Below are 12,662 nucleotides of genomic sequence, written 5' to 3'. Positions count from 1 at the left end.
CAAACGCTAAAGTCGTTACATGCGGCACGCACTACCTTTATCGGAATATGATCCCATCTCAGATTATAGCTTGGTTCGACCCATGCACCTTCCAAAAAAAGTAGGAATCACAACGACAACTTGTTAAGCGTAGCTACCTATTAATCCCCCCCCCTTCCTTACTACTCTCTCCACTCCATTGCTAAAAAATCCTTCTTCATTACTTTCCCTTACCGTTCCTTCATCGGCGGAGGCGTTTTGATCGGAGTAAGAATGACTCTAAACAGCTCTTCCGTGTATCTGGCTGATGCAGACAGTTTGGAGCAAACCGCGGTTAAGATTAGGTTTCGTGAATCATCGCTTTTCACCTGCGTCGTGTATATTCCCCCGAACTCCGAAGCTGATCGTTACGTAAAACACTCTGCGTGTATCCAAGAATTATGTGATTTGAAAAATGCGCGGGACGCTCTTCTTATCATAGGGGACTACAACCTGCCGCACCTTCAGTGGTGCTATGATACCGAATTGGGTCAACTGCTTCCCACAAATGCTACTACTGACCAAGAACTTGTTTTGGTGGAACATGTTGTTGCTGCTGGGCTTCAGCAACTGAACACACTCACTAATGCCAACAACAGAATTCTAGACCTGGCTTTCACGAACGATGCTGGTTGCTTTGAACTATTGGAGCCTCCTACAGGGCTACTCAGAATAGATGCTCACCATAAGCCATTTGTTCTGACGTACCACTCAGTCATCAATATGGTCCCGGAGTGCTGGAGTCAAGATTATGATTTCAATCGCTGTAATTTTGCCGACTTGAATACCTTATTCGACGAAATCAACTGGAGACAACTGCTAACCAGTTTGTCATGCGACGATGCGATTCAGCAGCTTTATACTATTGTGAAGACGACGCTACGTGATAAAGTGCCGACAAAAAACCTCACAAGACGCTACAAGAAGCTTCTTGGTGGAACGCGGAGCTTCAAAACTTGCGCAACCGATTGCGTAAAGCGAGAAAACAGTACTTTCGATCTAAAACGACAACTGCTAAACTTAAAGTGCGCGAAATAGAAGAGCAGTACCACTCCCTTCGAATAATAAGTTTTAACGCATATATCAGCCGCACTCAAAACGACCTGCAACAAAACCCACAATCTTTTTGGTCCTATGTGAAACGCCTTAAACAAACGGACGGTTTGCCACAATCTGTACACCACGGCGATCAGTCTGCTGCAAATCCAACTGATATTGCTGATCTTTTCTCCATGTTTTTTTCGCGGGGTACTGAACAACGATGAACCGCCCTTTGTAGAATCTTATTTAAACAGTCTACCTCAGCTTGGTGCATCGATTCCGCTCCTGTCATTCTCGCCAAACGATGTCCTTGTTAAACTTCGGTCACTCGATATTTCAAAAGGCTCTGGACCCGATTGTCTCCCGCCCGTCCTCTTTAAAAACTGCGCAGAGTCCCTTGCAGCTCCTTTGAGCATCATCTTTAACAAATCTCTCAGCGAAGGTGTCTTCCCTACTTGCTGGAAAACCGCTACGATAATACCCATTCATAAGGCCGGAAGCATTCATGACGTGAAGAACTACAGAGCAATATCTATCCTCAGTAGTCTTCCAAAAATCCTAGAGTGTCTAATCCTGGATGCAGTATACCCTCACGTTCATCATTTTATCAGCGAAGATCAACATGGGTTTATGAAAAAGCGTTCTACAACTACCAATATGATGTCATATGTCTCCTCTCTAGTACGTAGCGTCGAAAAAAGAGTGCAAGTCGACGCTGTATATGTAGACTTCTCAAAGGCCTTCGATCGTGTACCGCATAAACTCGTCGTAGAAAAACTGAAACGGAGCGGTTTTCCCGATTGGTTGACAACGTGGATTTCTTCATACCTGAGTAACCGAAGCACGTCTGTACGAATTGGAGGCATCTTGTCGCAACCGTTTAATATCTGCTCTGGCGTCCCACAAGGCAGCCACCTGGGTCCGCTGCTCTTTGTTTTGTTCGTCAATGACTTATGCAACTTACTCAAAGCACCGAAATTTATGTTCGCCGATGATCTCAAGTTCTTCCGTGCGATTACTTCAGTTGATGATTGTATCGCACTCCAGGAAGACATTGATCTGCTTGTGGAATGGTGTGCAACAAATGGAATGGAAGCTAACGTTAAAACGTGTCACATCATAACGTTCACTCGCCAGCGCAATCCAATCTATTTTAACTATACTATGTCATCAACCGACCTGGACAGAGTGCAGACCGTCAAAGATTTGGGAATCACATTGGACAGTAAGTTAACCTTCTCGGAGCATATTTCATTATGTGTGGCAAAAGCATTCTCCGTGTTAGGTTTCATCAAGCGCAACACTCAGCAATTTAGCAACATATACTGCTTAAAGTTGCTATATTGCTGCCTGGTACGAAGCATCCTAGAGTACGGAGTTCAAGTTTGGGCACCATACCAAGCCATCCACATCAACAGGATTGAAAGAGTCCAGAAAATGTTCATCCGCTACGCACTTCGTTCGCTTGCTTGGAATAATCCAATTGCACTTCCACCGTATGAACATCGCTGTCAACTCATCTGTCTGTCTGACTACTCTCGAATCCAGACGGTTGCTGCTTCAACGGCTGTTCATTTTCGACATTATCAGCAATAACATCGACTGCACGCACTTGTTATCGCAATTGCGGTTCAACGTCCCGCCAAGGAACACCCGATCATCAACTTTCTTCCGAACGGTTCATCATCGAACGCAGTATGGCCAATTTAATCCTCTGGAAACCTGTTGCCGAAGATCCAACGAAACTTGTGATATGTATGATTACAATATAACTAAGTCAGTGTTTAGATTAAGACTTTTAAGATACGAACTGTCTGTACGACAAACTTGAGTCGAAGACTGAATAATAATAATAATAATAATAATAATAATAATTGTAGAACCATCGTTTCAAAAAATATCCCATATCTTATAACTAACTAACTTAAATTCATCCAAATTATAATATGTATAAAACTTGAGCTTCTGCTGCATGTACCGCCATGTACAAAAAACCAGTAGGTTCAAATCAGGTGAACTTGGAGGCCATTTCTTTTTCGATATAAAATTCGTCGGATTGGCTTTACAGCAAGCCTTCACAAGATTTGCAGTGTGGGCTGGAGTTGCATCCTGTTGAAAGCAGTAATCTTGTACACCATATACCCGAACGTAAGGCATCAAATTTTTTTTCTAATATCATTTCTAGATAAAATTTTACATTAACTTTCACACCCTTGTCAGTGAATTATAGAGGAAGTTTCCCTTTGTTTGAAATGCCTCTCCATACCATGACCGTTGATGAATTTTGGTATCGTGGTACATTTCGTTTGTGCTTTGGAACATCAATGATCGAAACCAACCACAACCGAAGAACAAACAACTTCTCATCAGAATAGATCACTTCTGAAACACCATGCCGACAGAGCAGCAGTTTGCATCTTCCCTGCCGTTTTTGTTTTTTTATAGTCACTTTAACAGCTTATGTCATTCGTGACTTCTGCGGGGTTGGGATTTGAACCCGGGTCCTCGGCGTGAGAGACGTGAATGCTAACTACTACGCCGGGACTGACCCCCATCGTTATTGTTTTGTTACTCCCGTTAATCCATGGATTTTGCCATTTTGATCCCAACTGCGACGAATTCGTTTTCGAACGACCTTATTGACCTCTGCAGTTCTAACACATCGTTTTTTCCGGTTTTCGACAGATTCCATCTCGACAAATTTCTCTAATGTATAGTATACAAATCCTCTTTTTATGGATATTGGAGGTCACGAAAAATAGTGCCGCATGTAGCACCGTTTAACAATTTTTTGTTATTATCAACGACCGTAGCTCAAACACTGGTACGTGCACACCGAACGAGACACAATACGAATACGAAACTACGTCAAGTAAGGCTTAAGTCATGATGCCACACACACATGTCTTAGTTTGATTGTATTAATTGTATATGCCGCTGAAAGCATGAAATGATTTTTGTTCGAATATATATATGTGTCACACTGTATAAACATGTACTAGAAATTTTCGTAATTACTGTAACTTCTTATTATCTGTTAATTATTATTTGATTTATTATATGATTATTATTATATTTATTATAACACGCAGCAAGCGGAAGTAAAATGGAATGCAACGCAGTTTCCTTGGATTTCAACAATATTTGGAGGACGATTTTATGGATCATCCTATTTGCATTTCGTGATTTCTGCAATCGCTAAATTACTCTCAAACCGCTCTCTTTAGCTTTTTACCAAGATGCAAAGACACTTGAATTCATTTGCATTTCTTGAATCAGTTGCTGGTATCATTGGCTAGCTAATTCTTAAAAAATCTTGCATTAAAATGCGTTTACCACGCCGTAATAATTGGAAGAGAGTCTCTCAGTGTTACATTGGACGTTTAGAAAAGTTAAGCGAGAAGTAATCGATTAGTGAAGACAATGCTCAACGATTAACCGGTAATCGAATAATTGAAAATTTCGTACAACATTAGTACTATATTTATTTATCGTGCCTACAAATACCCTTCCCACACCAGTTCCACATGTAAGCATAAAAGTCATGAATATGTCTGAGATTGAACATCATCGATACTCTTACACCATAATCAAAAAATGGAAGAAAATGCAACTTACATACGTCAAAACGAACAAAGTATTTCAAAATGAATCTAAAATCCAAATCTAATGTAGTTGTGTAGTAACCACGAAATCATCTTGATTACTCACTGTCTCCAATTAGCATCTTCTTTCATGTCGTCGTTCATGTCATATTTCAGCTGTTGATGAATCGCTTCCTCTTACCCCTAACAGGAAGCTTTTTCCACTTTCACAGCTCCTCCGTGAACCTTGAAGCGACAATCACGAAATGTTTGAATAAGAGAAGGAAATGACAAGCAAACAGGAAACGATGTGATGACGCAGAAATGTTCAGCCCTGCAGATGTAACGATAACGTCGATAATGGTACACTTTTTTTGTTCCAAGCAATCTAATTGACTCGCCAAACCTTTTTTTCTAATCAAAAGTAACTACATGGACCGTCTTAACAAAATCTCAAACACGACTTAAAAAAAATCGATTAATTCGGAAGTTTTTTGCAACTTTTCTGCCAATACTTTAGAATTTGAAATGTTTCAAATTAAATGAAATACATTTATTTTCAGATGTATAAGAATGGGAGTTGGGGTTGGTAAAATGCTGGGTTATGCGTACCATCGCTGCCTTTTGTGCACTGGGCATAAAATACACCCCACATAGTGATATATACAAATAAAATAATGTAGAAACTTCTTTGCCGCCTGTAAAATGAACTCAAATAGCTTCCAAATGTTGTCAAGACATCAGCATAATCAAATCCCATCCATTCCATACTGTGCGAAATGCAAGAATAGTCCATTTTGCCCAATTCACCCCCATATACATAGATAACCTAATTAAAGCGATCAAAACTAACTCAAAAGCAAAAACAGCTTGCAAAAAAAACGTATACTTTATCATACTGACTATTTTAACATACTAACTTTGGGGAACAATTGAAAGTAATAAATAAATTGAATGCAAAACTTTGCATTGCAATAACTATTGTGCAGAATTGATTTTCAAGTGTACTTTTTAAGCAAAGCTTTATATCTCGCAAATAGTAAAAGATATATAGTTACTATACTCAGCAAAGTTGCTCATTTTAGTGTGCTCTACAATTTTTCTGAAGAAAAGATTTTTTTTATGAATTCAGAAAAACAAAAGTTTGTATCACCCTAATAGACCACCTCAATAGTTTAAAAAGATGCGCCATATTTTATTGATAAACTTCTCTCAAGACACCATCGTTGAAAAATTACGATTTTTTTACGCAATAGCAAATGAACGTGTTTTTAAAGATCTAGGAGAGAATCAGGCAAAAACGATCGTTTGCAAATTCATCACGGTACTAAATCGAAGACATTCAACTCTCCTGATGTCTTTCGAATGTAGTGGTGCTATTCAAGTTGATTCCCTTGTCTATGAGTTAGTTTTAATCGCTTTAATTAGGTTTCACTATGTATTTAAGGGTGAATTGTGCAAAATGGACTATTCTTGCATTTCGCACAGTATGAAATGAATGGGATTTGTTTCTTCTGATGTTTTGACAACGTTTGGAAGCTTTTTGAGTTCATTTCACTGGCGGCAAATAAGTTTATTTACTGTTGAATTGGCTTTTATCTTGATTTTTTAGGGTAATAGGGCAAAATGGACGACTTCCCGATGTCTGCGCAGGATCCAACCGTCAACAATAGATTCCTTGCATGTTTTTACATAAAAATAGTTATCTTGTAAGATTCCAAACCAGCAGCTTCTAATTCTTAGGATTACGAACTCGTTTTTGCCCATTGTGCTGTGGTCCATAGCCTCTTACCCAGCAACTCCAGCCCTACATCCTCATGGTACCATCCGGGATACGAGCAACCTCGGTGATGATCGGGTACACTCTTAAATGATTCTATCCGTAAATAGGTCGGATTTAGCTAAAGTTAGGTTGAAACTACTGAAAATGCCCTTAAAGTGTACAAACTCAGATTTTGAGTAGTTTTTCAACCAAAAAAATTAAAATTAAAAAAGAAGAAAACTTATGCAATTTAATTCTACTATGTATATTTTATTCACGACAGATACGTATTTCGCCTACGACTTGCAGGCTTCCTCAGTGTCTGTTTTCGAACCATGTTCGATAAAATATACATAGTTGAATTAAATTGGATAAGTTTTCTTCTTTTTTAATTTCAGGTTTCGTATTCTACTAAGACGCTCCAAAAACTTCAGTAGTTACTTGAAAGTGCGTTATTTGTCACAGAGAATAACTCAATTATCGGTAGCAACTAGTCAAAATTGGTTGAATTTTTACCTAAAATTTGAGTTTGGGCATTTTGAGTAGTTTCAACCTAGCTTTAGCTAAATCCGACCTATTAACGGGTAGAATCATTTAAGAGTGTAACCAACCCCGGTGGAAACCAAGGTCGAATGCTGACAGGAAAGGAGGGCTCCGAGCTAGGTTGGCCCTCCGGCAGTACTGTGGGATTGGTTTTGGGCTTTGCAAGCCGAAACTACTAAAAAAAACCAAAGCAATGAACTCCGCTAGTAATAATAACTCCAATCGGAATAATCGGCAAAGACCCAGGCGACGAAAATGGACTAACGATTGGAAAATCGGAACATGGAGCTGTCGGTCTCGAAATTTCCTCGGAAGTACCCACGTGCTTTCTAAAGGAGTGAAGAGCCGCAAGTTCGACATCGTAGCGCTGCAGGAGGTATGCTGGAAAGGAACGATGGTACGTACGTTTAGGGATAGTCATTCCATCTACCAGAGCTGCGGCATTACACAGTACGCATCATGCAGAAACGGGTGACTGGGTGGTGACCGATCAACCCCCGAATGTGCAGATTAAAAATTGTACGCGAGGAGAACTGCGTTGTCCGTGTCCCGTGCAGGGTCCCAAACGGCCGAAATGAAGAATGATTACTGCAGCGATTCAGCAGTGATGAAATCAGCAGACTAAAGATGCGGTGCGTCGTAGCATGGGAGGATGTCTTCACGAAGTCGAAAACACAACCGAATGCTTAATAGTCGAAATATATATTGAATCTTTGTGGCAGGAAAAACCAGCCAAGAGCCAGTGAAAAAACCTGCATCTTTTCGTTGCGTTACAATATGTTACGTGTTGCGCGTTACATATAAAGTGTGCTGTCAGTTGTCGAATTATGTTGTGTATATAAGTGTTGCTGGTTATTTAGTGTAAATGTGAATGTTTATAATTATAACTAATATTACAATTTTAATATGGTTAACCGGTGATTGGACGCAAACGAACGAAAACGGTCTAAAATTTGTCGACTTCGCCGCCTCCAAGAACGTGGCCAAACGTAGTACCTCTACCATCGGTACACCTGGAGATCACTCAACCATACGGAATCGCAAATCGATCACGTCCTGGCCGGCACTTTTCAGACACTATCGGCGTCAGAACCTATCCGGGCGCTAACATTGATGCGGATCACTACCTAGTGATGGTAAGGATACATCAAAAACTATCTGTTGCGAACAACATATGGTACCGGCGCCCGCCACGGTATAATCTAGCGCGACTAAAGCAACTGGATGTTGCCGAAAGCTACGCGTTATCTCTCGAAACCGCACTACCGGAAGAGGATAAGTTGGATGAAGCCACTCTTAAGGACTATTAGAATACCGTAAAAAAATGTATGGCAAAGAATCGACGTAACGAATCGTTTGACGAGAAACACCAACAGATATTGGCTGAGAAGAACGCAGCGCGAGTACAAATGCTGCGTAGAGCCACCCGCCGAAATGTGGAGCGATACAAACAGAAGCGGAGACAGTAAACCCGACTATCAAAACCTCAACGAATCTCGCAAACGCTTTGTGTCGCGGGCCGAAATGTATAGAGATAAAGATATCTTAAACGACGACCAAAAGGTGGAACGATGAACACCTTGTTACCGACAGCATCGGTAACAAGATGTCCGATACATGTCGAAGGCATGCATTTAGTTTTTTGTTCATTTAAATTTCAATTTGCTTCTTGCTGCATTAATTTCTGTTTCGTTTTTCGTTCAAATTTTGATGGCTCATTCTAGTTGTAATAGATTTAAGTGAGTCAAGTACTAACACTAAACTACCCTGCTAAATAGTCACCCAACCCAAAATAAGCATGGAAGATTACGCATGAAGTCAATAAAAATAAAATAATAATTGTACAGTCCAGAAAAAAGAAGGCAAAGAACCGCATTAAAAAGCCAACCCTGAAAAAAAACACTACTAACATCTCTCCGGCGAATTTTGGATCGCCGTACAATCAGCGCAGCACCCCTGTGACCGGTTTCGTCAGGAGAGTGTGATAGGGGGATAGAGAGTGATGACAGGAGCAAAGAAGTTAATCGTGGTTAGACCGATCAAGAGGCAGGATCGTTGTTGCCTTCCACCAGTATCGAAAAACGTTTTTCGGTGGTGCGAGACCCCGAGTGTAATTTAGTCCACTTGTAGGGGGATTAGGGGCATAATGAGCACACGGGGCGAAATGGGCACCCCTCTTTTCTACGAAAGTACGCATTTTGTAACATCATATGGCATGCGAAACACTGCTGTATGTACTAGAGTATCTATTTATCAAAAAATGAGTGATCTCTACTTTTAAAACACGGAGTTATATTAAAAAACTCAACTTGGTTCTCAGACGCTGAAAAAATTATAATTTTGGTGCACTACCAAATAAGCTTTTACGATCATTTAAATATCTTAAACTATCAAGTGCACACTGCAACATGATGTATACATTGTATCTCATATTTCACCTTCATTGAAGTTTTGATTTTATACTATAATTAGTGTAAAAACCCATTTTTTCTTTAACTACTTGACTGGGGGCGAAATGGGCACCCTTAGGTGGGGTGAAACGAGCACTATGTCACATTAACTAACCTGTCAGTTTCTTTGTTTATCGCGTCAATGCTTGTTTACAGTGATGGTATGAATATGCCAAGAGAATCCGGAAGACATAATTGGTCGAAAAAGGCCTTGCAAGTGGCCTTGACCACTCTAAGGCGAGACGGAATACTCACAAAACAAGTCGCCAAGTACCACAGTATTCTGCGGCAGACGTTGGCTCGGTATGTGAGGCCATACGACAGGGCTATCTCGGGGCAATCAGGAGGTGGACCAAATTGATTCCTTCAAAACTGTTTTCGTTCCCGCTGCAGAACAAGAGCTGGTGGACCATATTTTGTATATGAAGGTTCGATGCTACGGTATTACTACCCGTGAAATCAGAACCCTCGTATACCAGCTGGTAGAGGGCAATGGAAAAGCATATGTCTTCAATACTAAAACACAGCTAGCTTAAGCGTCATCCGAAACTTTCCTTGTGTGCTCCAGAGGCAACCTCCGCGGCTTGATTGCCTTTAAGCGGCTTGCGGTCAATAGTTTTATCGGCGTTTTGACACGTTTTATGTTTGTGTATGTATGGATGTGTATGTATATATGTATATGTGTATGTATGTGTTTATGTATGTGTATATGCATGTGTGTGAGTGCGTGTGTATGTGTGTGTGGTTGTTGTTCTTATATACACCCTTCAAGTATGTGTTTATAAGGGTGCTCATTATGCCCCAGGGGGTGCTCATTGTGCCCCACACTTTAATTATCGATAGTGAATGTATGTTCTGGAATGACGACACTTTAAAAATTCTGTTATTTTTGGTGCTTAAATCAGCCAACAAGTTAGGGTGCTCATTATGCCCCTAATGCCCCTATTGCTGGTGATTTTAGTGGATTGCGCGAGTGTTTAAGAATTAAAATTTATTACGTTCGACCACCGCGCATCGTGAAAGGCTCGACGTGGAAGTCCTGTGGCCGTCAAGCAGTTTCCTGTTCCGTTACGGTGAAATCGTTGAAAACCATCGCCATTTTGTATCCTGATTGGATTCGACAGAAGCTGCCCCGTAATTCGACCGCTCTGGTTAAACTAGTGACCTGTTCGCACTCGAAGGCCCTTCGGAGAGAAAATCATCATTGGCTAGGAGCCCAAGTCACAGTTATGGGATAAATCGTCCCGGGAATCTCGTCTTGAAGGAGTAAGCTTGGAATGTAACCACGTGTCACCGGTGGCAGAGGAGGTGATGGTGGCCGACGAATTACGTCGATTACGTGTTCGTCGGAAGGAACGAACGTTTCGGAGGGGACGGCCTGACGAGGTCTGGTTGAGCCTGGCCCCAGCTCTTCGCCGCCAGAACCGATGAGTCCCTTCTTTGTTCACGAGCGCCGTGGATAGAGCGACCATCAGGATTCTAAAAGTTCGATCCACATCATCGTGTCCTCAAAGGTACGTCGCGTCACACTCTCTACCTCTCTGCGTCTGCATGTTCCTGTGACCACATTAGTGCAGCAAGCAACGAAGATATGCCTACCCCATCGATAAGGGAGGTTAAAGAAGCCATCCAGCGGCTGAAGAACAACAAAGCAGCGGGAAAGATGGTATTGGAGCAGAATTTATTAAAATGGGCCCGGACAAGTTGGCCGGCGATTAAATTCAATTTTTTGACCTTCCAGAGTAGCGTCCCTTAAGTACATTTTGCTTGTATATTTTCAATATGGTTTTTGAAATTGGTAATTGTGACATATTATGTTTTTTATATTTAATGCTTAAAATTCTAGTCAAACTATATGTCAAATTTGGGGTACTAAAAGCAAAAAAATAATTAAATTATTATAAAAGTGAAGGGACAGGGCAAAGAAAGTATATATCCTGATATACCCAGTAATGCAAATCGAGTAAAATTCATTGAAGCGAAAAATTTCTTCCAGCTGATTATCCGCAGTATTAGCATATATAAATATGAGCAACTAAGAACATCATATACCCAAAAAGACGAGAGAAGCTTGCTTAATATATAGCCCTGATTATTGGAAGCGTATCCGTAGCGAGGGTTTTATGCGTAAAAGCCTGATGCTGAATCATTATATACCGTCACTCCCCAGCTATGCAATAAGTTGGCTTCATCTCTCTATCTACCGTCCTTCGTTCTTTTCTCTCTGCTGCCTCTTTAATGCTTGTACCTAACAATAAAAATATGTGTATAGAATGAACTTTTGATTAACCAATACCTAATCATTTACTATTGTATCCAAATAAGTAGAAAATTAGTAGAAAAAAAATTCAATCCAAACACCTCCAGCTTCCACGTGGAATCAAAATAATACAAAGACGCAGGCATTCACCTATCTTGTCAATAAATGACTGAACTGAAACTGATCCTACACCAAAACACTGAAGAATATTGTAAGACTAACAATCGAAATATGCGTACATATTTGCGAAATAATTGTGTAGTTTCACGCAATATTTTATCGTAAATAAGTGTACGAAGCATTTGTGAAGTGAAAATTTTGTGAATTCTAGACACAGCGGAATTAAATGAAAAACATCTCATTTACTCATTTTTCAGATTATACTAAGTCAGATTATACTATCAACAAGAAATCTCACGAGGTTTGGTAAAAAAACCTTATTTGAAATCCGAATGTTAATGCCATACAACTCAATTTTTGAATTCCATCCCCCAACAAACATTTTCATTACATTAACTAGTCCTACTAACATAAAAAAAATTGAAACACAATAGTTATAAAAAAATGCACATTTGAAATAACATTTTTTGTAACAACGGTTACAAATGTTTAGCAAGCGTGTAGGGCGCTATATCTCGGCATATTAGCGTTGGTAAGAGAAAATGCTTATCAACTTAGGGAATATATTAGCTCGTTTCATTATACCTGATTTTTATTTTCAGGTAGAATAAATTTAAATTGTCACATGGCTTTCGAACCATTATAAATCTCGCATGTGCATAGTATTTTTCGCTGTAAATTTACAAATTATGGCTGCTTATGAGTTCCATTACCATTACATTAAATTTGTAAAAAATATATATCTTATTTTCGTAATTATTGGCTTCACAAGAAAATTTTTGAATACCAAGGTTAGTCTCATATAACTGGTAATTACATACTGTAGTGTCATTTCGTATAGCAATTTCGCACCGTGTGCTTTTGTGCCTCGCTCGTTTCCGGCA

Source organism: Sabethes cyaneus, chromosome 1, assembly GCF_943734655.1.
Source record: "Sabethes cyaneus chromosome 1, idSabCyanKW18_F2, whole genome shotgun sequence".
Lineage (NCBI taxonomy): Eukaryota > Metazoa > Arthropoda > Insecta > Diptera > Culicidae > Sabethes > Sabethes cyaneus.
The sequence above is the reverse complement of the archived record's forward strand: the minus strand, read 5'-3'. Positions refer to the sequence as shown.